Source organism: Lontra canadensis, unplaced genomic scaffold, assembly GCF_010015895.1.
Source record: "Lontra canadensis isolate GAN:19392208 unplaced genomic scaffold, GSC_riverotter_1.0 scaffold55, whole genome shotgun sequence".
NCBI classification, from domain to species: Eukaryota; Metazoa; Chordata; class Mammalia; order Carnivora; family Mustelidae; genus Lontra; species Lontra canadensis.
This window is the reverse complement of record NW_022631049.1, coordinates 11,245,580-11,268,138: the sequence shown is the minus strand read 5'-3', so window position 1 is coordinate 11,268,138 and position 22,559 is coordinate 11,245,580. Positions and strand designations below refer to the sequence as shown.

The 22,559-nt window shown below is 41.1% G+C and overlaps 1 pseudogene; it reads left to right on the top strand.

Annotated features, from left to right (window-relative positions):
- LOC116877988 overlaps nucleotides 1–11,803 on the top strand; it is a 111,535-nt pseudogene extending 99,732 nt beyond the window's left edge.
- The last annotated feature ends 10,756 nt before the right edge of the window (nucleotides 11,804–22,559 follow it).

Sequence of the window (22,559 nt, the reverse complement as noted above, 5' to 3'; positions counted from 1 at the left end):
TTCCATCACTCATGGGTTTTTATTTATTGCATGAGCTAGGTTACTCATATGTCTGCGGATGATAGGTTTAAGTCAAGATTTTTATGATAAACATTAAGTATGAGTATATTATTTTCTCTCTTACTATGCATATTTTCTAGTTCTTCCCTCTCTGCTCCACCCCCCAAAAGACTTCAAAGATTCTTCATTTGTTTTAAACATTTGGATGATGGCAGAAAAAGGACTAATACCATTTGGAAGAGGTAGACATAAAATTTTTTCTCAGCTATTCATTGTTTACCAACCACGGCCATCACCTCTTTACCCCTCTCCAGCCTTCTAAAATTTACAAGGCACTCTGCAGGGAAAAAAGTCTCTTCATGGAACTGTGTGTGAATTCTGGTAGGTGACTGTTTGCCTGGCTGCTGATTGGTGAGAGAAGGATCAAAGCGTTTATGCAGAGATCTCCAGTCAAGATGTCATGATAGGTTTTTGTATGTTAATCATACCTTAGTAAAGTGGCTTTAAAAAATCCAAAGGAATCTAAACAACATGGTAGTCTGATACTCAACATTATCCGCTCAAACAAATACACGGATGTGTTATGTATACGAAAAATTCTAATATCTCAAATGTATAACAAAGATAAATACAAGAATGAGAAAAACACATAAGCCCAGTTTCAAAAATTGGTAATTTTTTCAGTGCCCCCCACCAAAATTTACCTTAATGTGGTGTTTTTGTTTAAAAGTCTTATACTTAGGGATGCCTGGGTGGCTCAGTGAGTTAAGCGGCTGCTTTTGGCTCGGGTCATGAGCTCAGGGTCCTGAGATGAAGTCCCTCCTGGGGCGGGGGAGGAACCTGCTTCTCCCTCTGCCTCCTGCTCTCCCTGCTTGTGCGTTCTTTCTCCCTCTGACAGATAAAATTTTTTAAAATAAATAAAATAAAAAACTTGTATTTATTCCTCCATTATACTTTGTAACCAAAAGTTGCATATACATAGAAATTTAACTTTTTAAATGCCCTGTGACCCAGTCCATAAATGACAAAATAGCTTCCAGATTCAAGTTAGTAAGAAATAACAAACATGTGTTACGAAGTTTGGTAATCAAATTAAAAAGTCAAATTTCATTGGAAGTTTATCTCAGTATGGATAAGGATTTTTAAATTTTTCATTTCATTCAAGTATCAGTGAATAGATATGTTTATTGCTAAAATAGGTGAGTGTTCCGCATCAATTCCGTTGCTATTACTGCTCTTGCCGCTGGGAGCTGAGGAATAATATTAGCATGATACAGCCATTATCCACACAGCCTGTGGGGTGAGTCTACTCGAGTTTGCATACCAACTCTGTGACTTACTGCTCTGTGAACTTGGATGAATAGTCAACCTTTCTGGGATTCCTTTTTCATTGATAAATTGGCTGTCATAGTAAAACCTACCTTACAGGGTTGTTGTGAGTATGGATTGAGTGTGTGTAAAGCGCATAAACCCATCCCCGACATTTAACAAATATCTGAAAGTATTTAAGCAAAATGCTAAGTAAACAGATGAAATAGAAAGTTTTGCTATAGTGTAGTTCCACTATAGTGTAGTATAGTGTAGTGTAGTGTAGTTTGCTATAGTGTAGTGTTCATTCCTCTGAGCTATTTGAAAAAAAAAATCACATGATCTATTCTCCAAAATTATTTCTGATAATATATCCGGTGACAATTCCTCCTTCATTTCTGTAAATGGAAAGAATTAGAAGTTATCTGACTTGAGGAAGGAGTTGTTACTCAGTCATCTGAATCATTTACATTTTCAGTGTCTACACTAATGTCTCTAACGTTCCTTTGCTTGGTGACCTCAAGGTTTTTATTCCCCTGGGCATCATAGTAGAGCTCTACATGGAAAATCAATAGGGCCTCTTTTTCTTTCAGCAGCAAAGGCAGACTATGAAATGAATTATCTGTCTGAAGGCAAGATCCCGAGATTGGTCTCAGATAGGGGCACACAGAAACTCAGTGGTCTTCACGTTGGTAGTGTGTTGGGAATGTCCTGGGACTTCTAGCAGCTACGGCCCTTTTGAAGGTCTCTGATGAGTTGCAGGCCTGGGAGTGATGGCAGCAGCCTGGGGTCCAGTTCCTTCTACCCCCAGGGAAGCAGTAGGACTCACCTAGTTTCTCAGTGGCCTGGAGAGTTTAGGTGCCAACAGTTAGCCTACAGTTTGGAGTAGGAGGAGCCAAAATGAGAAGCCAGTTTTTGCAGAACTGGTAAGATAAGTGTACAAAGGGATTCAGAAGCAGGAATTGCTGAGACTTACCCCTCAGCTGATCTAGTCAAAGGCCCTCAATGCTTTCTCATGAGAGGATTTTTTTCTCATGCTCTTCCTCTTAGCTGTAGGAAACTGGCTTTTGTTTGCTAGCAGAAATGCTGCTTGCTCTAGGCTTGGGGGCTCTGCAAACGTCTTGACTCACAAGGTGGAGCAGCCTGGCAGTAGGTGAATATGAGAACTTGGGGAAAATGGTCAGGTGGGCCCGACATTGGACGGTGCCCTCTCAGTGAGGCACCTTGTGAGGCACTTGGGTTTCCACTGTTAGTGCGCACAGAGGCACCAAGACCAGAAGAAAAATCCTGGCTGTGGCCGAGGATTCTTTAGCCTGAACTGAGCGTTGGGTTCGCATCAGAGACATGACTTTCCCTCCTTTACCTATAATATAAATTATGAACCTCCCCTATGTATTGCTTGGAAATAGGATTTGTACTGTTTTCCTTCACGTGATTTTTACCCCTATAAGTGAATGCAGTACAATAGCTGGTGATTTTTTAAATTACCAGTTACTAAAAAATATTCCAGATCACAGCTGGCTAGGAAATGCTCCTGTGCTTTCCCGAGGTGTGGGTGGGTGTGGTAGCGTGCACGCATACTCAGCCTGGGTGGCGAGGGCCCAGCAACACACTACCAGCCGCACCAAACATTAGCGGTGTATCTCGTGATCCGAGCTGCTCGTGGGTTATTCCATTTTGCTGCCCTCTTTTTTTTTGTGGGGGGGAGCTCTGGGAGGGAAGAAGTACATGGAGAACCAAGACATTTGTTGAAATTCCATGTGGTTGTGAGAGGCTTTGCGAAGCCCTAGATGCTTTATACAATTTAATAAAGGCATTCTGTACGCAACAGCCAGGGTGTAGAGAACCGGTAGAACCCTCCCATAGAAAGAAAACATGGGAAATGATAAAAGGAAAAAAAAAAAAAGTTGGGCTTCAAAAGACCCTTGGAATTATTTATAGAAACAGCCTCAGACAATGGGAACTGACAAAATTATTTTCCAGTGTTAGATAGTCTGGTATCACTGAGGGAACTTTCCCTCTGATTAAAAATAATTATTGCTGGCATTAAATCCAGTTGGAATCACCCCGCACGATTTATCTTCTATGTCATGCTGCTACCATATGCCCGACATTGTGGAGCAGAAACATTCTCTTTCATTCTGATAAATAGTACTTTGCAAATATTTAGAGACGAAAGCACTGGATCTCTGAGCCGTTCTGACAGGGAACATGTGCAAACGAGCCGGTTACTCATGTTCCTGACAGAGACTCCGTTTGAGGGGTAGGGCCCCGAAGCGTTGCTGGAGCTATGTACGCCTTTCCCAGAAGTCTTGTTCACAAATGACGGCTACTGGAGCCGCGTGGCGGGGCTCTTCGGCATGAGCAGTGCTTTCCAACAGTGCACACAACACTTCAGAGTAAGACATCTTGCTGTCTGGCTGGTGCCGTATCCGTTGATAAACAGCCCTAGTTATTAAACTGGCCTTTTCTGGATCACTTGATTCAAAGAGGAAATCATACTTAGTGTGACCTTATTTGGAGAAAGGGACCTTATAGAGGTGATCAGGTGAAAATGAGGTCGGTAGGGTGGGTCCCTAATCCACCCCAGTCCTTACAAAAGGGGGAAATTCGGACACAGAGACAAACATAGAAGGAAGACAATGTGAAGATACATAGAAGACTGTCACCTGCGAGCCCAGAAGAAAGGCCTAGAACAGCTTTTCCCCTCACAGCCCTTAGAAGCAACCAACCCAGCCAATGTCTTGATCTGGGATTTCTGGTTTCCGAAACTGTGAGATAATGAATTTCTGTTGCTGGAGCCACACAGTCTATGATTCTTTGTTACAGCAGCCTTAGCAAATGCATATAGAAAGAAACCATACCTATTGCTCTTTGGGGTGGGGAGGAGGGTTCTGTTTGGGGAATTTGAGTTCCCTAAAAGAGAGGGACTTCTACTTTACTCTCCAGGTAGGAGCTGTTTGGAGGAATCCCTGTTCCTCTCTCCCCTCCTGTGAGAAGGAGTAGCTCATGGGATCACCGACATTGGGATGCAGGTCCCTAACTGTGGGCCCAGTATATTGCACCTTGCTCTCTCCGGGACTGTCACGCCTTCAGACTCTGCCTTCTTTCCATCTACTCTGCTTCCTTGCAGCAAACTGTCCAAGCCAAGCTGCACACTCCCGGTGGTTGGGTGACTCCCTTCCTCCTGGGCCTTACTTGGGCTCCATTTGAATGGAAAGCGTCAGAAGTTCATCAGTCTCAGGCCTAAGCTGTCTCTCTGTCTTGCATCTGCAGTGACAATGCTGGTGGTCTGACATCTGTTGTCTTCGTCCCTTGTGAGGATACTCTGTTGTCCAGGACTGTAGCACCTGGGATAGACTCCTTAGAGTTTACTTGATATAATTAGTTTGTGGGGGTCCTTGACACTTATAAGGAGTAGAATTGGACCACGATACTCAGCCTCATAGTTTGTGTATGGGTGTGCCTTCCTCAGAATTGGAACTGTTAGAAAAACATAAATAGTAGTGATTTCAGCATTTAGTTACCATTGGATTTGAGTTGGAAATTTCTGTTCATGCCATTTATGAACATCTGACACGCGCCCCAAAATGAGGAAATTTGCCAGATCAGCATTTCTCTGTAATTGTTGATGTTTCAATTAGCCTATAGAAAACCATTCTCTAACTATGTCTAGACCATTTCCAATGCACTTTTTAAAAAAGGAATATCTCGGGGAGCCTGGGTGGCTCAGTGGGTTAAGCCTCTGCCTTCGGCTCAGGTCATGATCTCAGAGTCCTGGGACCAAGCCCCTCATCGGGCTCTCTGCTCAGTGGGGAGCCTGCTTTCCCTCTCTCTCTGCCTGCTTCTCTGCCTACTTGTGATCTTTCTCTCTGTGTCAAATAAATAAATAAAATCTTAAAAAAAAGAAGGAATATCTCAGCTGCCCCATTCTGCCCCCATTTTGAAATCTGTAGCTTTAAATTTAGCATCTATCAGGAGCAAGGGTGAATATCTTAGGACACATGTCCTACCTTACATTGTTAAAAATCATTTATCCATCTTGAATACATCTCCCCAAATATTAACCATGTGTTATTTATCAGGGTGAAAGAGGTTTTTCTACTCAGCAAAGTCAGGGTCTAGTAGCTCTCTCATACAGAAAATGAATTGTGCAGAAAATAATGTCAATTGTCATTAGAAACAAAGAGCAAGAGGAAGAAAAAGAAGGAAAATGTAAGACAAAGGAGCAAATTCACTGTTGTTCAAGTGCCCAGAAAAGATGCTATAAGGAGTTAGAGAGCCTCCTTTTCTTGTCCTGGAGTGGATGGACCAGAGCCCAGCCATGCAGTCAGACGGGGGTGGGGTGCGGTGGGAAGAAGGAGTGTGGGGAGAGGAAGAAGGAGATAAGGAGTGGATGCTAGCAAAGTGTGGAGACACAGAGATAAAGAAGTAGAGGAAAGTTTGTGTCTGCATATATTTTCTCCTGATTGAACGTACACAGTTAAATTAAACACCAGGGCTTTTCTAAAGACTCACCAATTCCTATGATTAAATACTAGACAATGGTATTTTAAAATAGCATTTATGTAGAATATAGCTCTATAGTTTTTTATCCTTCTTTAAGTAAGAACCACTTTACATAGAAGAATTCAGGTTTTGCAAGTGATGCACGCAGATGGTCCAGGTTGACATGCCTCTAATGGAAACAACAGATGATTTGGAAAAGAGCAGATTCGGCATTTTTCACTAACTGGTGAGGAGGAAAAGGTGTTTAACTCTGAGTAGCAAAAACAGTACGTGCCCAAGGACTACAGCCCACCGTTGTTACTAAAGGATGGGTGTGCAATTCATTTCCTATCCATGGGATGCATTTTCTGGTTTTGACTGTGATGGACTATGACAGGAGCAGAAGAATACTGGAGGAACCCATGTTCACCCTGACTCCCAGGGAATATGGCATGGCAAGAAGTGGAAATGGAGTGTCCCATCCATGACACTCCAGAGTGCAGCTCAAGGGGGTGAGGGGTTGATGTGTAATGATAATGATAAATTAAATGTGCAGCTCCAGCTTAAATGAGTCTAATACGCATTGACAAATGTTGGAGACTCTTTAGAAACAGATATGGACAGTTCTTGCTTAGAGCTTAGGTGCCATCCCAGAGATAGGGTTATTAACCTGTGGCTTTCATGCTTTTTGGAGAAGTGCCAAAGTATCCTGTCTCCAAGGAATGGTGTGTCTCATCTTCATGTTTTTGTACATACCATCAGAATGCTGCCCACTGCCTGCTTTGACTTTCTCAATTTTATGTGATCTTCAAGGATTCTATAAAATCTCATCTTTTCCCATGAAATTTCTTGGCATGCCCAGGCAGTGATGATTTTAATGTAATCCCATAAAGTTTAATATATATGTTGTCCATAGCTGGTATGAATTTTGCTTCACTACCACACTGAGTTGATAAAAAAAAAAAATCCTAATAATGAGTTCATCCCAAGCATTAAATTAGATGACTTGGAATTCCACTGGCCAGGATGACAAAAAAATCAATCTCAGTTCTTATTGAGATTTGCCACCCCACCCCATTACTCAAAAGCCCCATGGGTCTTACAGAATCTAGCATAGTCTGCCTTTTGTCCTTATTTGGTACTTCTGAGATGTTCCTTGTCCTACTCAGTTCTGCCTTCCATGCTACTTGGGGCATGGAGTCCTCTGAAAAGCCTGGGAGATCTAGAACACAGGGCGTAGCCTTCCCTTAAAAACAGAACTCTACCATTCTCCTCTTAGTTTTGTCCACCTCCATACAATGCTAAAAAGGTTAAGCCTTGAAAACCCTGGGATTAACAAACCTCAATCCATTCTACTCTCAAGGAATCCTGTACCCTGGTTCCCTGGCTCATTTCCACCTCTACCCCTCCAAATATTTCCTAGTAATCTCTGCCCCACCCCCTGGCAAAGCCCATGTACCTGTCTTTCAGTGAGCCTTTAGAAATACATCTTGAGGAGGGGGTTTGGGGGGCAGGGTTGCTGATACCCGTCATTTCTCTTTTACTTACTCACCCAATTATGCTCTCATTTGGCATTCACCATATAGGGCTTTGTAGTTACTACTTGTTAAGCTTTTTTCAAGTCAGTGTCTCACCTATGCAACTAGATTATAAATTTCTGCCCACACTGACCATACATCAGAAGTCTTTATAATCCTTCGGGTGCCAGGGATATAATGGTTTATTTTTATTAATAGATGAAGAAACACAGTTTGTGGGGGTGTTTTTTTGTTTTTTGTTGTTTTGTTTGTTTGTTTGTTTTTCCTATCCATTTTCTCTTTACTGAATCTGGTAGGTTTTCTTATAGGGCCTTTTGAAAGGTGAAAGAAATTCACTATAACCACTAAATGTGATTTATATTTTAGGACCTTGTTCAAACACTATCCCTTCAATGTAACCTTTCCTGAATTCTCTAAATAAGAGTAATTCTTTTTTCTCTAAGTCTATAAAATATTTTAACCCATTCTCTCCTTTTCTTGGTCTAGATTTCTAGATATTGAGAAAATTGTGTGTGTGGGGTGGCTCAGGGCTCCAATTCTGGAACCAAATCACTTGGGTCCAAAATCTAGGTATGTTGCTTCCTAGGTTTGTGACTTTGAACAGGTTTTCTCATTTGGAAAACAATGATAATAACAGTAGCAATCTCCTGTTAAGTATTAGGTGAATTTATACACAGAAAGCACTTGCGCCAGAGCGAGTATTCGGTATGCCTTGGCCATTAATATATGCTGATTTGGCTCACAGTGGTTCAGCATTAATTTAGAAATCTCTAATCATAGTAGTAATGTGATAATAACGTGAAGTGAATGGAAGGAAAAGAGATATATACTAATAAAAATGGATTTTTAAAAGAAATCACTGATTGAACATACACAGTAATCAAAACGAACTGATAAAATGTTTCCTCAATGAGCACCTTTGATGATCTGCTTCAGAGAAGGAAATTATCTGTAGTTAGCATATCTGTTTTTGCAAAGAGTGCTTCTAAAGTGTCTGAGTGTTGAAAACAATTTGCTCTGCCCAGCGCTCGAGAGACTTAACAGCTTTATATAATCATGGATGCTAGATACATGTACATTTCACGAACCAAATAAAGGTGTGGTTCTACATGGAAAAAAAGAAGTTACCATATTATTTTAAATGAGCCAAGTTAGGTAATGTCTGATGGATGACAAACACTAATTTGTCTCAACTCAATGAGGCTTTCCCGCTTGGTGATTGTTTATCTAAGGGTACCAAATACAAATGACCTGGAATGCTTTTAGGAACTGAATCAGACCCAGTTTTTCTAAAGATGATAGAGATGTAGTTTAGGTTGAGGCTCTTTGAAAAAAAAAAAAAAAAAAAAAAGAAGGTTGAGATGGAGATTTGTTTGAAGGAGGTTTATTGGGGAGTGCTCTGAGGAACAATATCTGGAAGGAAGTGAGGGGAGCTGAACTGGGGTCGGGTGGGGGGGGCGGGGGTGAATTTTGATGAAGTTGCCACAGAGATCTGTTTTGATCCCATAGGAGCTCTGGAGCTAAGTGTGGCCCTTCATAATTACCCAAAATTGAGGCAAGGGTCTAGGCTTCTGTATGACCAACACACACACACACACTGACCAGCTTGGGAAAGGAAGGGACAGTTAACACTGTGCAGTGTAGCTCCTGTCAACTGTTGGCAAATCGCAGAGGGTAACTTAACTGTGAGGCTTCATCATCCACTCCAGAGAACTGAGGGAAGGAACGTCTAGATGCTGAAATCAGGATCTGGGTGTAACATCTTAGCATCTAATACACCACATCAGTGAGACAACAAATCATATGATGTGGTTTTAAAGTTTATGAAGGAAATGATGTACTGGCAGACCCTAATTTTAGTGCTGAACAAGTTACCCATGTCTTCCTTACCCAGGGTTCTCATGTGGAAATTGGAGGTGCCCTATGAGGAGTGGCCTAGATGGATCTTAGAAGAAAAGAGTCAACTAAATCTGCCTTAGAACATTCATTGACAGCCCATTATCAAGGTTTATACTACTTTAATTAAACATGCTCCCAACACCTGGTGATTTTAGCCCTAGGACCAAAAGAACCGCTCATCCCTCCCTCGCCTATCGAATTTACTTTGATTCTTTGTGGTGCAAAAGTAGGAGTGGGGGTTGGGAAGGTCAGTCTGGCCATTATGTGGATGATGAAATTCATAGAATATTCTTCATCACCATCAGATCTATACTGAAAATGAGGAAAACAGAGGATTCTGCCTCTGTGCTGGGAACTTGTACACATCTTACTCTCTCATGGTGTCATAATACAGTGCATTTATTTTAAATTTGATTAAAACCCAGGAGTGAACAATGCATATTAGTTGATCCATGTGAACAATAAATTTGAGTCCCTGGATTGATTTCTCTTTGCAAACCAATAAAGTAAGTAGACCTTGCATTATTTATCATTGGTCATCCAATGTAATGTTTAAGTCAACAGAACTGCTCTGCTTCCTATGTTTCCTCAGGGAGAGTAATAGGCTTATTTAGGGGAGATCAGGATACAGCATCAGAGCTTTACTCTGAATCTTTCAAAACTCAACAAAAGGGCCATCCAGAACTTTCTTTTTTCTTTCTTGAGCGCACATGTGGATAAGGACAGACAGTTCATCTGTAGCCTTAGAAAGAAGATAATAGACCAAAATGAAACCCAAGTATATTTTTACCCATGAGATGAGTCATTTTTCCTGTGAGGTTAATAATCATTAATGACTTTAATTAGGGAGTCAGCCAAAGTATTTATCTTGGAAAACGTGTATCCATGTGGTTTGCACTATTGGATTTTAGCTCTCTGCTGTGATGGCGCCCTTTCAAAACACCCTATTAATGTGAAATCTCGTTGGTGCTGTCTGCTTAGGTTGTGGTACTGGGGGCATATTTTACAGCGACAGTGGTGAGGTTTAGCCTGGCATTTAACTAACTGTGGGGCTAGAATTATTCTTGTTCATCTGAGTTTCCAGCTTGGAATTTGTAAGATAAATGAGCCAGTTGCATCTATTCTCTAGCAATTAACTGGTAATTGGGGCATTTAATCAGAATACTGACTTGAAGGACTTGAGCCTGATTAGATGCTATTGGCATGAACAAAAGATCCAAATCCTAGTTTATCTCATTCATGTGCTATATTCACACCTTACGTCCAGATCAAACCCAGATCCAAATGAATGAATACTGACGAAAATGCTTTATGAGGTGAAATAGATTTAGAAGCCAAGCTTCTTCAAAATACCTAGGTTAATAATATCCTTTCTAGGGGTGCCTGGGTGGCTCAGTGGGTTAAGCCTCTGCCTTCAGCTCAGGTCATGATCTCAGAGTCCTGGGATTGAATCCCCACATTGGGCTCTCTGCTCAGCGGGGAGCCTGCTTCCCCTTCTCTCTCTACCTGCCTCTCTGCCTACTAGTGATCTTTCTTTCTGTCAAATAAATAAATAAAATATTTTATAAAAAAATAATAAGGTCCTTGAAACCAGGGCGGCTGCCTCACTCTCTACGTGGCTGGCCCTTCAGCCAGGGACCAGGACCCTGCGTGCTTTCTGTACCTCTGTGTCTCTGGCCACCCACTCCACGATACCAAGCCCACATACAGCAGACAGAACACCCAGATATAAAAGACTGCTGAGAAGAAAGGCACTACATCCTAGGGTGGAGAAAATGACTATTGACCAAGATTGGCCTAGTGTTTATCCTGTTGCAGCACCATTTAAATCCTCTGCTGTACCTCTTCCCATTCGAATGGGCTATCCAGTAAAAAGGGGGGTGCACATGGCAAAGGAGGGAAATCTAGAACTATTAAAGATCCCCAATTTTCTGCATTTAACTTCTGTAGCAATTAAAAAGCACCGTGAAACTCTTAAAGATTTCTACACTGAGTGGCCAGCTGCACTGGACAGTGATGAGAAATGTGAGAAGCATTTTCCCATTGAAATGGACACAACTGATTAAGTTTCAGCAGGACCATCTATTTGAAACCCCAGAGCATGAGTAGTAACCTTAAGGGTTAAACTTTCCAGAATGAATTTAGATGATCATGCAAAGAAGAAACTCATTAAACTTGTGGGAGAGCGATACTGCAAGACTACAGATGTACTTACCAGCAAAACAAACAGGTGCCCTTTAAAGAGACGGAATTACGATTATGCACTATATCTGCTAACAGTTTTATACCATGAGTCTTGGAAAACTGAAGAATGGGAGAAAGATAAGACTGAAGCAGACATGGAAGAATATGTATGGAACAGTAGCTCCTCTGAAAAAAATATTCTGGAAACACTTCTCCAAATGAAAGCTGCTGAGAAAAATCTGGAAGTAAATAAAGAAGAGCTCCTTGCTACAAAAGAAGTTGAAGAGTACAAAAAGTCTGTTGTTAATCTTAAGAATGAAGGGGACAATGAAAATACCCTTTCTCAGCACAAAGAATCAGTAAAGAAACTATTAAATCTAATGTGATTTATTTAGAAAAAAATAATAAAAAATATTCTTTCTATAATTATTTGTTATTCATCTACTTGGTGCAAGAAATTCCTCCCAGGTATATAAGCATGAATAATATGGCTGTTGAATTCAGGAAGACTTGGTTAGCCTAAGTTTCACTTAAATAAATCAAGATAAATAACTATCCCTCTGTGTCTTCTGTGAAAACCAGATAACCACCATACTTCATGGTCAACACAGTGAAGATTAACAGACAAGTTTTTGTGGTTTATGCCAAAATTACCAAGATTAACATATGTACCGTTAAAGTCACTAGTTCAAGTCTCACTGTATATTAGAATCACCAGAATGTTGGTGCACCTGGGTGGCTCAGTCGGTTAAGTGTCTGACTCTTAGTTTCAGCTCAGGTCATGAACCGTGTCTGGCTCCATGCTCAGTAGGGAGTCTGCTTGGGATTCTCTCTCTCCCTCTACCCCTCCTGACCTAAAATTTAAAAAATAAAAAAGAATCACCTGGAATGTTTTCAAAAACAAAGATTCCACACCCTGAACCTGTTAAATCAGAATATTGGGGGTTGGGACCTTTGCATCAATTTCTCAAGTAGCTTAGGTGATTTTTAATGTGCTAATTAATAACTGTTGACATAACAAAAAAATTTAATTTAACTTTCAGATTATGGACACATAGAGCAAGAAGATAGAAGATCCTAAGAGTGTGTGGGGCCATAGGAGAAACAGGTGTGGATATGAAAGGATGGAATAGAGCCAGGGAACTATCCTCTGGCCCATCTGCGTCTAGCCTTGCAATTACCTCTCCACTCATGAACGCATGACCTTACTTGTCAGCAGAGAGCTGCAAGAGGATGGCCTCTGCTTTATATCTGCCTTCCAAAGCTCAGACAAGTGTCATTTGAGGCCTCTTCATCTTTGGAGAATAGGAAGAAACCATAAAAAGAGGGTGGAATGGGGTTGAGCTAAACAATGGAAGTATCGTCCACAGGCATCCCTCAGAGATGGAACTCATCCATTCTTTTGGTTTCAGCTGCTGTCTAAACGATGATGCCACTAAAATCAATATCTGTGGCTAATACCTCTTCTCTGCCATTCAAATTTATGTACCCAGATGCCTTGCAGACAGCCCCACTTGGGTATTCTATGTAACACAGAGTCAACATATCCCCAGATGAACTCATCTTGCTTGCTACTCTTATTCCTCTTCTCGTGCACCAATTCCCAGTTGCTGGGAGTGTCACCATCATCCACCCAGGCACCTAGGCTATATTCTTTTTTTTTTCTTAAATTAACATATAATGTATTATTTGTTTCAGGGGTACAGGTCTGTGAATCTCCAGGTTTACACACTTCACAGCACTCCCCATAGCACATACCCTGCCCAGTGTCCATAACCCAGCCACCCCATCCTTCCCAATCCCCTCTCTTCCAGCAATCCTCAGTTTGTTTCCTGAGATTAAGAGTCTCTTAATGGTTTATCTCCCTCTCTGGTTACAGCTTGTTTCATTTTTCCCTCCCTTCCCCTATGATCCTCTATCGTGTTTCTTACATTCCTCATATCAGTGAGATCATATGATAATTATCTTTCTCTGATTGACTTATTTCTCTTCACATAATACCCTCTAGTTCCAACCATGTTGTTGCAAATGGCAAGGTTTTGGGGTTTTTTGATGGCTGCATAATATTCCTATACATATCACATCTTCTGTATGCATTCATCTGTTGGTGGACATCTGGGTTCTTTCATAGTTTGGCTATTGTGAGCATTGCTGCTATAAACACTGGCATGCATGTGCCCCTTCGGATCACTACATTTATATCTTTAGGGTAAATACCCAGTAGTGCATTTGCTGGGTCGTAGGGTAGCTGTATTTTCAACTTTTTGAGCAACCTCCATACTGTTTTCCAGAGTGGCTGTACCAGCTTGCATTCCCACCAACAGTGTAGGAGGGTTCTCCTTTCTCCACATACTCGTCAACATCTGTCATTTCCTGACTTGTTAATTTTAGCCATTCTGACTGGTGTGAGGTGGTACCTAACTGTGGTTTTGATTTGTATTTCCCTGATGCCGAGTGATGTGGAGCACTTTTTCATGTGTGCATTGGCCATTTGGATGTCTTCTTTGCAGAAATGTCTGTTCATGTCCTCTGCCCATTTCTTGATTGGATTATTTGTTCTTTGGGTGTTGAGTTCAATAACTGCTTTATAGATTTTGGATACTGGCCCTTTATCTGATATGTCGTTTTCAAATATCTTCTCCCATTCTCTCAGTTGTCTTTTGATTTTATTGACTATTTCCTTTGCTGTGCAAAAGCTCTTTATCTTGATGAAGTCCCAATAGTTCATTTTTGCCCTTGCTTCCTTTGCCTTTGGTGATGTTTCTAGGAAGAAGTTGCTGAGGCTGAGGTCAAAAAGGTTGCTGACCCAGGCTGTATTCTTAAACTCTGTGCTGAGCTCCCGCCTTTGCCTCCTCTCCCAGATCTAGTCTCCTAGGACTGTCTGTCCTCTGAGTCTTTCTCATTCATCCTGTCCTCCCAGGCCTGTTACCATTGCTCTAGCTTAAACTGCCATCATTTCTGACCTGGATTTCTGCAACAACCTCCTAGTGCCGATCTTCAACCCCTCAAATCTATATCCTCCATAATGTTGGCATGACTGCATTAAACACAGATATGCCACATCGGCTCCCTGATTGATGGTTCTTCATCACCTGTTGAAATAGCCTTAAAATGTGCCTGCACATTAAAATTTATATAGAATATATTATAAGAGATATCTTGGGGCTTTTAAAGCTTTTAATGCCTGAACCCCACTTAAGACCAACTGGATCAGAATCTCTGGGGCTAGAGCTCAGGAATCAATATTTTTTTAAAAGCCCCCTAAGTTGGTTCTAATATGAACCTAGAACGTGTTAGACCAAATTCTTTTCTGGCTATCTATTGCTACACAACAAAACTTTGTTGGCTTGAACAACCACCATTTTATTACATCTCACAATTTCATGGATTGCAAATCCAGAGAGAATTTACCTGGGCAGTCTCCTGCTTTACATCAACTGGGATCATTTGTTGGTATTTAAATGACAGATGGGCTGGTCTGGAGGGCCCAAGATGGTGTCACTGAAGTCAGAAACGGTGAGCTCCATGGGCACATCGACCAGAGTGCCTACATATGGCTTTTCAGTCTGACAATCTTAGATGAGTTGATCTTGTTACATGGGGGACTGCTTTCATGACCTTGCTACCCAGAATATGGTCCACAGGCCAAGCAGTCCCGGCATCATCACCTGGAAGCTTGTTAGAGAACGAAGAATCTCTGCCGCGCCCCCTGACCCCAGTCCTTCTGAGTCAGAATCCCCTGCTTACCCATACTCATGGTGATTTGTGCACACTCTCATGTTTGAGAAGCACTGACCTGTAGGGCAAACTCTGATATCCTTAATGCATTTGAGGTCTTCTTTCACCTGACACTTGTACTTGCAGTGTTAAAATTCTCCATTCTTTCCTGCACTTTCAGATGCAGGATCACCGAGCGACTTTCATCCCTCTGCACTTTATTTTCCATGTTTCTGTGTATTGCTCTCCCTGCCTGTAATATCTTTCCTCCTTCTTCCTTCCACCAGACACTCAACACTCTTCCTTTCTGCTAAGCGCCAGTATCGCTTCCAGCAGGATGCCTTGCCTGACCCCCTCCCACGTGTGACTTAAGGTGCAGTGCTTTCCACTGTGCAGGTATAGCTCCTGGGTAGATCACTGTCACTGCACTTGTGATATTGGTGTTTAGATTTATACCAAATTTTCTGTTTCAGGTCAGCATTCTCCATGAGACTGTGAGCTCCTCATGGGCCAGACTTATGCCGTAATTATATCTCTTTCCCACCACTTAATAAATAAGAATAATAGCTGCTCAGTTAATGGTTACTAAATGAAAAGTAGTATTTATGAGTATATAATTATGACTAAAATTGTTCTCAGCAAGTTGTTTGGGCAGAAGCACCCATGGAGCTTTTGAAACCTATCTTCCTGAGCTAGCCTCATTGCTAGAAATTCTGACTGAAGATACTTGAGTGGCAGCCAGACATTAGTATGTGGAAGAAAGGTCACGGGTGATTCTGAGCCACAATCAGGGTATGAAACTATGGTTCTGGATATTATGATGAATAAGATATATGTTTTCCTTGCTATTTTGTATTAACTAATCTCACTATTTAGTACTTTTGTCCAAATGAGCGAGCAAAAATTTTTAAGACAGTTACAATGCCAAATTATAGGAGACTGTGATAATACTATGAATATATTTATAATTCAAGTAGCTCTAGGTTACCAATCAGTGAGTACAGATGTAATCTCATTAGAGCCGACCCTGAATATTTATTCCAGACATTGGATGTAAGGCAGAGTAATCCCTGAGACAAAGGAGTTAGCCCTATGATCCATCTGTTCCTTCTTTGAGGGTCTGTAGGGTTCTGGAGGGAGAATCCAGGTCTCCCTGAGTTGAGGGGATAGAATTCAGAGTCTGGGGGATGCTAAGGAAGTTAATGTCTGCAGGGAGAACCCCAGGAGGAGAAAGTTCCAGAGAAAGAGAGCTCTGAAGATCTGAAGAGGGACCTCTCAAGCCTTCGCCTGATTGCTGATTAACATGCGAGGAAAGGACCCAAGGCTGGAGAAAGAATCTCCAAAAAGGATGAGAACAAAACAGTTTTCAGGGCTCATGTGGTGCTGGAAATAGTTTAGGGTTTTGCCAGCCAGAGTGGAAAAACGTCATCATTCACATAACTCATCAAACATTAGGTAGAGTCCTCTTAACAGTGTTGCCTCAATAGTGAGGAAAATTATCCCTAGACAAAAGACTGCTCGGAGCCTGCACTAACAAAGCTTAAAAGCCAAGTCTTGAGAGGATCAAACTGTTTCTGGTTAACTTAACTGTGTCCCAGAACAAGCTCAGAACTCGTTACAGGAATACAAAAATATTGGCACTCAATAAAGTAAAACTCACAATGTTTTAGGACCCAGTAAAAAATTACCAGGCATACAAAGGGCCACAAAAATATGACCCATAATGAGAAGAAAAATCAGCCAACCAAAACCAACCTAGAAACGACACAGATAATAGAAGCAGTAGGTAAGGACCTTAAAATAGTTATTTTAATTACATACAAATGTTAAGAATATAAAGATAGAGCCTGTTAAGTAGAGACATGGCAGATATTAAATAAAAAAGAAAGAAAAGAAAAGCACCCAAATAGAACTCCCAAAGATGAAAATATGATGTCTGGGATGAAAGCTATGCAGAATGAGATTAACTGTGGGTATCTGGGGTAGCCTCATAATACGTGTTGAGTCCATGATGGAGGAGTAACTAAAACATATGTATACATGTGTAGACAGTGACCAGAGTTTTTCCAAATTTGGTGCAAATTAAATCCTATAGTTTCAAGAAGCTCAATAAGCCTGAACACAAATATTTGAAAAAAAAAAAAAAAGAAAAGAAAATGACACAGAGGACAACATAATCAAATTGCTTAAAATCAGTGATCATGCAAAAATCTTAAAAGCAGGTAGAGCAGGGGCACCTGGATGGAAAAGTCAGTTAAGTGTCAGCTCTTGATTTCAGCTCAGGTTGTGAGTTTAGGGGTGCTGAGATCAGCCCGTGTGGGGTGCAGAGCCTGCTTAAGTTTCTTCCCCTCCCTCTGCCCCTTCCCCCACTTGCTCTTTCTCTCTCTCTCAAATAAACAAATAAAATATTTTAATAAAAAGCAATTAGAACAAAAAAGATACATTATTTTCGGAAAAGCAAAGACTAAAAGTTACAGTAGATTTAATCACCAGAAGCAGTACAGCCCAGGGGATGGTGGGGAAACATCACTGAAGTACTAATGTAAAAACACAGAGTCTAGAATTCTCTGGTCAGCAAAAAATATGTTTTGAAAACAAAGGTAAAAGTGAGACTTTCAAGCATTCAAAATCTGAGAACCCCCCCCCCCCAGCAAGCCAGCATTTCTGGAGATGTTAAAGGAAGTCCTTCAGGCAGAAGGAAACGAATACCAGATGGGAATCTGGGTCTACATGGGTATGAGGCACACCTATAAATACAGCCTTTTTTTCTTATTTCTAATTATTTTAAAAGATAACTGGCAGTCTAAAAATCATAACAACGTGTTGTGAGGGTTAGAACATAAGTAGAAGTCAAATGTCTGAGCACAATCTGCACACAAAGACCAGGAAGAAGGAAATGGAAGAATGTTGGTATCAGGTTCTTGGGCTCTATGTGATGTGTGAATAATGTCAGTTGAGGTTAGATTGGGCGAGGAGAGAAGCAGGAGGGAGAGATTATGGAAAAACATGAGAAAATGTGGGTGCAACATACACGTTCATTATCTTGACTATAGCGATAGTTTCATACAAGTATACATGTATCAAAACATTGGATTTTTTTTTGTGTGAAATTTTTTTTTAAAGATTTTATTTATTTATTTGACAGAGAGAGATTACAAGTAGACAGAGAGGCAGGCAGAGAGAGAGGGGGAAGCAGGCTCCCTGCTGAGCAGATAGCCCGATGCGGGACTCGATCCCAGGACCCCGAGATCATGACCTGAGCCGAAGGCAGCGGCCTAACCCACTGAGCCACCCAGGCGCCCCTTTTTGTGCAATTTGATGTATAGTGATTATACTTCAACAAAGCTGTAAAAAGAAGAAAAAAATACCTGAGACAATTTCACACTCATTAGGCTTGCAGAATTCAAAAAAGTCATCCACCAATGTCAGGTGTTGTCAAGGATAGGACTGTATACTGGAAAAGGAAGTAGAAATTTTGCATGACCTCTTTGGGAAGCAGATTGGCAATACGAAGCTGAAGATGGACAGATGAGTGTCCTTTCCACATTGCATTTCTACTTCCAGGCCATGATGATAAGAAAAATTACATATGTGCACCCCAAGACATGTCTAAGTATATTCAATGAAGCATTATTTCTAATAGCAAAAAATTGGAAACAACTCCCACATCCATCAGTAGGGGAGCAATAAATATAAGCATATTTGTACATATATTAAAACATATTTGTATATCATAAAGCATAAGTAAACTGTGGTGTTGGCATTTGATGAGATGGGATACAGAAATTTTTTTCTGACTTTTATGTGCAAAGAAACCACCTGGGGATCTTTAGGTCTGGGGTGGGGCTTGGGGATCTACCTCTTTGAAGAAGCCTCCTGGTGGTGTGCTGCTTCCAGTCTGTGGTATTCTGTGTAGTAAGACGAAACTACTTGCATGAACTCAATGTCTTTGTATCGACATGGATCAGTCAAAAGAAAGGAAGAAGGAAGGAAAGAAGGAAGGACAAGTTACCAAAAGATTTGTGCAGTATGATGGCTTTGATGTAAAAGTTTAAGAATACAAAGCAGTACTATACATTCTCCATAGATATGAATAGATGTAAAATTTTTTAAAGAGATTGAAAACACAGACATGAGCAGGAGAAGTTGATTGTAGGAAGGAAGAAAAAGAAACACATAGTGCTGAAGAGGGAAACATGACAGTCCACCTTAATCCCGGTAGACGGTTGTGTTTATATTTTTGAAAAGCCCTGGGGTAACCGCTAAAACAGAACCATTTGTTCCTTGTTGGATGTGTACCTAATGTTTTATAGGATTCTGAGAACTATAACATATTTTAAGCTTATAGAAAACAAACACAAAAGGAAGTTAATACCCAAATACAACCTATTACACAGTTCAATTTTCATGAAAACAGTGCTAGAAATCAACATAATCAAGGCCAAAATGGTGTTGTTGTCACTGGGTCTTGAAGCCAGAGTGCCTCACTAATGCTTCACAAAATGAAGTAGCATTTCCTTTTGGTTGCACACCACATCTTGGTAGATAGAGACCCTAGTGCCCTCCCCTTCGTGTGACCTTAGTCTCCCTAGGCAGAGGCCACCTTGTAATGAGATTTTCTTTCTTTGGTCATCAGGTTGTATCCCAGTATAGTTGAAGTTTATGGGACAGATATGTTTATGTCTGATGCAATTTGGTTATAATACAATATTTTGAATGTGGTGACCATTCTACATTAGAAAGCTAAGTGTAGGAATAGATGTAGCCATGATTTTAAAGGGTGAGCTAGTTTTCTCTGATTTCCTTTGACATGACAAGACAGCCCAACCTTCATGTCTGACTAGCCTCTTGCAGAAACAGGGCCACATGAGCTAGGCCCCGTAGCAAGGATCCCAGAGCAGTCAGTCTGAGTAATTGGGACAGTCACCTCATCTGCACTACTGCCTATGCAGCTTTTGAGACCTAACATGCAGACTGTTTCTTCCCCCAAGAGAATGAAGAATGGACCCAAATTCCCAAGAACTCATAAGCCATCAGAACAACTCCCTCTTCATCAGAACAACAAAGATTACACTCAGCCCATATGAATGGTTGAGAAACTTTAGCCTTTTTTTTTTTATATGGAATCCTCACTTTTCCCCCCAATTCAGTCATAGAACAGCAGGTGGAATTCAAGTGTGCTTGGTTTGGGTGTGGAATCGAGTCTTTCCTTCTGTGCAGTGGAAAAAGATTGCACTTCGTTTCCAGGCCTAGAACATGATATCAGCCAGCCTGCTAGATTGCACTGGGTGCAGGGGGTCCCCGCCACAGTGACCAGTGAGGTTGAAAGCATGATGGCCACTGTAATCAATGTCAAGCCAAGCCAGGATTCTGAAGCCTGGAGCCCTGGCAGGTCCACAGAGGTGCCCCTTGAGGGGTGGAACTTGGCTCTTATCCCTCTCACCACCTGTGGAGATGGGAATCCACTGCACCCATTGTTTGAGAAATTGGAATAATGCCACTGTACCTTGGGGCCAGAGATGTTGTCACTATCTTGGCAAAGAGAGAAAAATGCTTTACTGTATTCAGCTCAGGAAGGGGGGCGGGGAAAGAGAAGGAAGTGTTGTCAGTAAAGTTTATTGAGCCCCAAAGGGCTACGGTGCTTAATATACAGCTCATTCCATTTCATACAACTAAGCCCTTTTTCTACAATGACAAGTTCTGGCACTAGGACTAGGTCAGGAAGTTTCTGGTATCAACTCTTGGACCATTCTTAAAATCACCTCTCCATTCTGGCTCACTGATCCATACTCCCCCTTCTCTGTGATAACTTCTCTCTAAAGACTGTTGTCCTTCTGGCTCCCACTGGGGCCAGTCCATCAGATGTGGCTGTGTGTGATTCCCAATAGTGGATAGCATTCAAGTCTTTTGTTTTCTCCAGGAGGCTTTAGTCCTGTATAAATTAGTGGCTATAAAAGGAAATGTCAGAGGGAGGCGTAGAGTCCAAATCTACTTCCTCAGGGCCTCAGGGGCTCAGTTCCTGTCTAATGGGGGCTCCTATTGTAAGCATATTGACTTCTTCTTTTTTTTTTTTTTTCCATGTATTTCCATTTGATTATCACATGAACTCTGTGAGCCAGATGATGTTTTCCAGGTATTTCAGACTAGGCTCAGTGAATTATAAGTGAAGCAAGAGTTTAGGGAAGAGAGAAAGTAGTTGGAGAAGGTGAGATGAACCAAGGTTTGAAAGAGAAGGATTTAGAAAGTGACTCTGAGGAGTAGCCTTTTATGTTGTGAGTCTCTGGGGGAGATTTGGTAGCCCAAAGTGAAGAAATAAAACAGCATAAGTTTGGTATACAGGGGGAGAGAGTGAAGAGACTGGCCTCCTAAGAACAGAGCTCATGTTGGGAAATAACTCCAGGAGCCGTCAGGCTCAGGCAGGTGTGGTAGGCCAGAGGGATGCCATGTATGCTATTGGGCAAACACAGAAAGAACTACCTAGTTTAAAAATGATATGGGGTGATGACAGGGTCAGAGAGTGAGAGCAGAGAAAGAATTGAGGGAAAATAAATTAGAAGTTACTGTAGTAACTTAAGAAAAATCAGTTCTAAGGTGGGAATGGAGAAAAAAGGACAAGTTTTACGCATTTCAAAAGAGTAACCCATAACAAACACAGGACAATGAGGTTGTAAGAATCCAAAATGCCTAGGAGTTGAGCCCTGCTTTGGATGGGTGGTGTGGAAAACGAACACCATTTTGGAGGAAAAGACAAATTCTCTTTGGGACATGATGGACTTGAGGTGGTAGAACAGTTTGAAATCCAACAAAAGATAATATTTTTAAAAATCTATTATTTCAAAGTTGGAGTTCAACTCTTGAGAAGAACAATTTAAGATTGAGTCCCTGTATTATAAAGTAACCTTGCATTGCCTAGGATTTTCCACATGTAGACATGAGTGACATAGTCTCAGAAATTCAAAGTAAGAGGAAAGGTTGAGATAACATGCTGGACTGTGGGATGAATGTCATTAAGACTAGAAGAGGAAGATGTAACCACAGAGAAAAATAGCTTATTCATTTCTTATTTAGCTATATCACATCATAGTCAGAAATATGGACACAACAGATAAAAAGGGAACAAGTGTCTGAGTTCTCTGGATGTTGAAGGCTCTGTGTGTATTTCAGTAAAAGAGTTTAGCTAGAATCCCAAAATTTTGATGGGAAACTTGCACCAAATTTTGAGTTGATTCAATAATGTGAAGAAGAGGAAAATTTCTATTACAACTACTGTTTCCTTGAAAAATTTTTTTTTTTTAATTTGCAGGATAGCTTGTAGGTTTTACTAATACAAACTGAGCCCTGGAACTTTTTTTTTTGTTTAAGATTTTATTTATTTGAGAGAGAGAGAGTGAGAGTGGAGGAGCAGGAGTGGGGGCAGAGACAGAG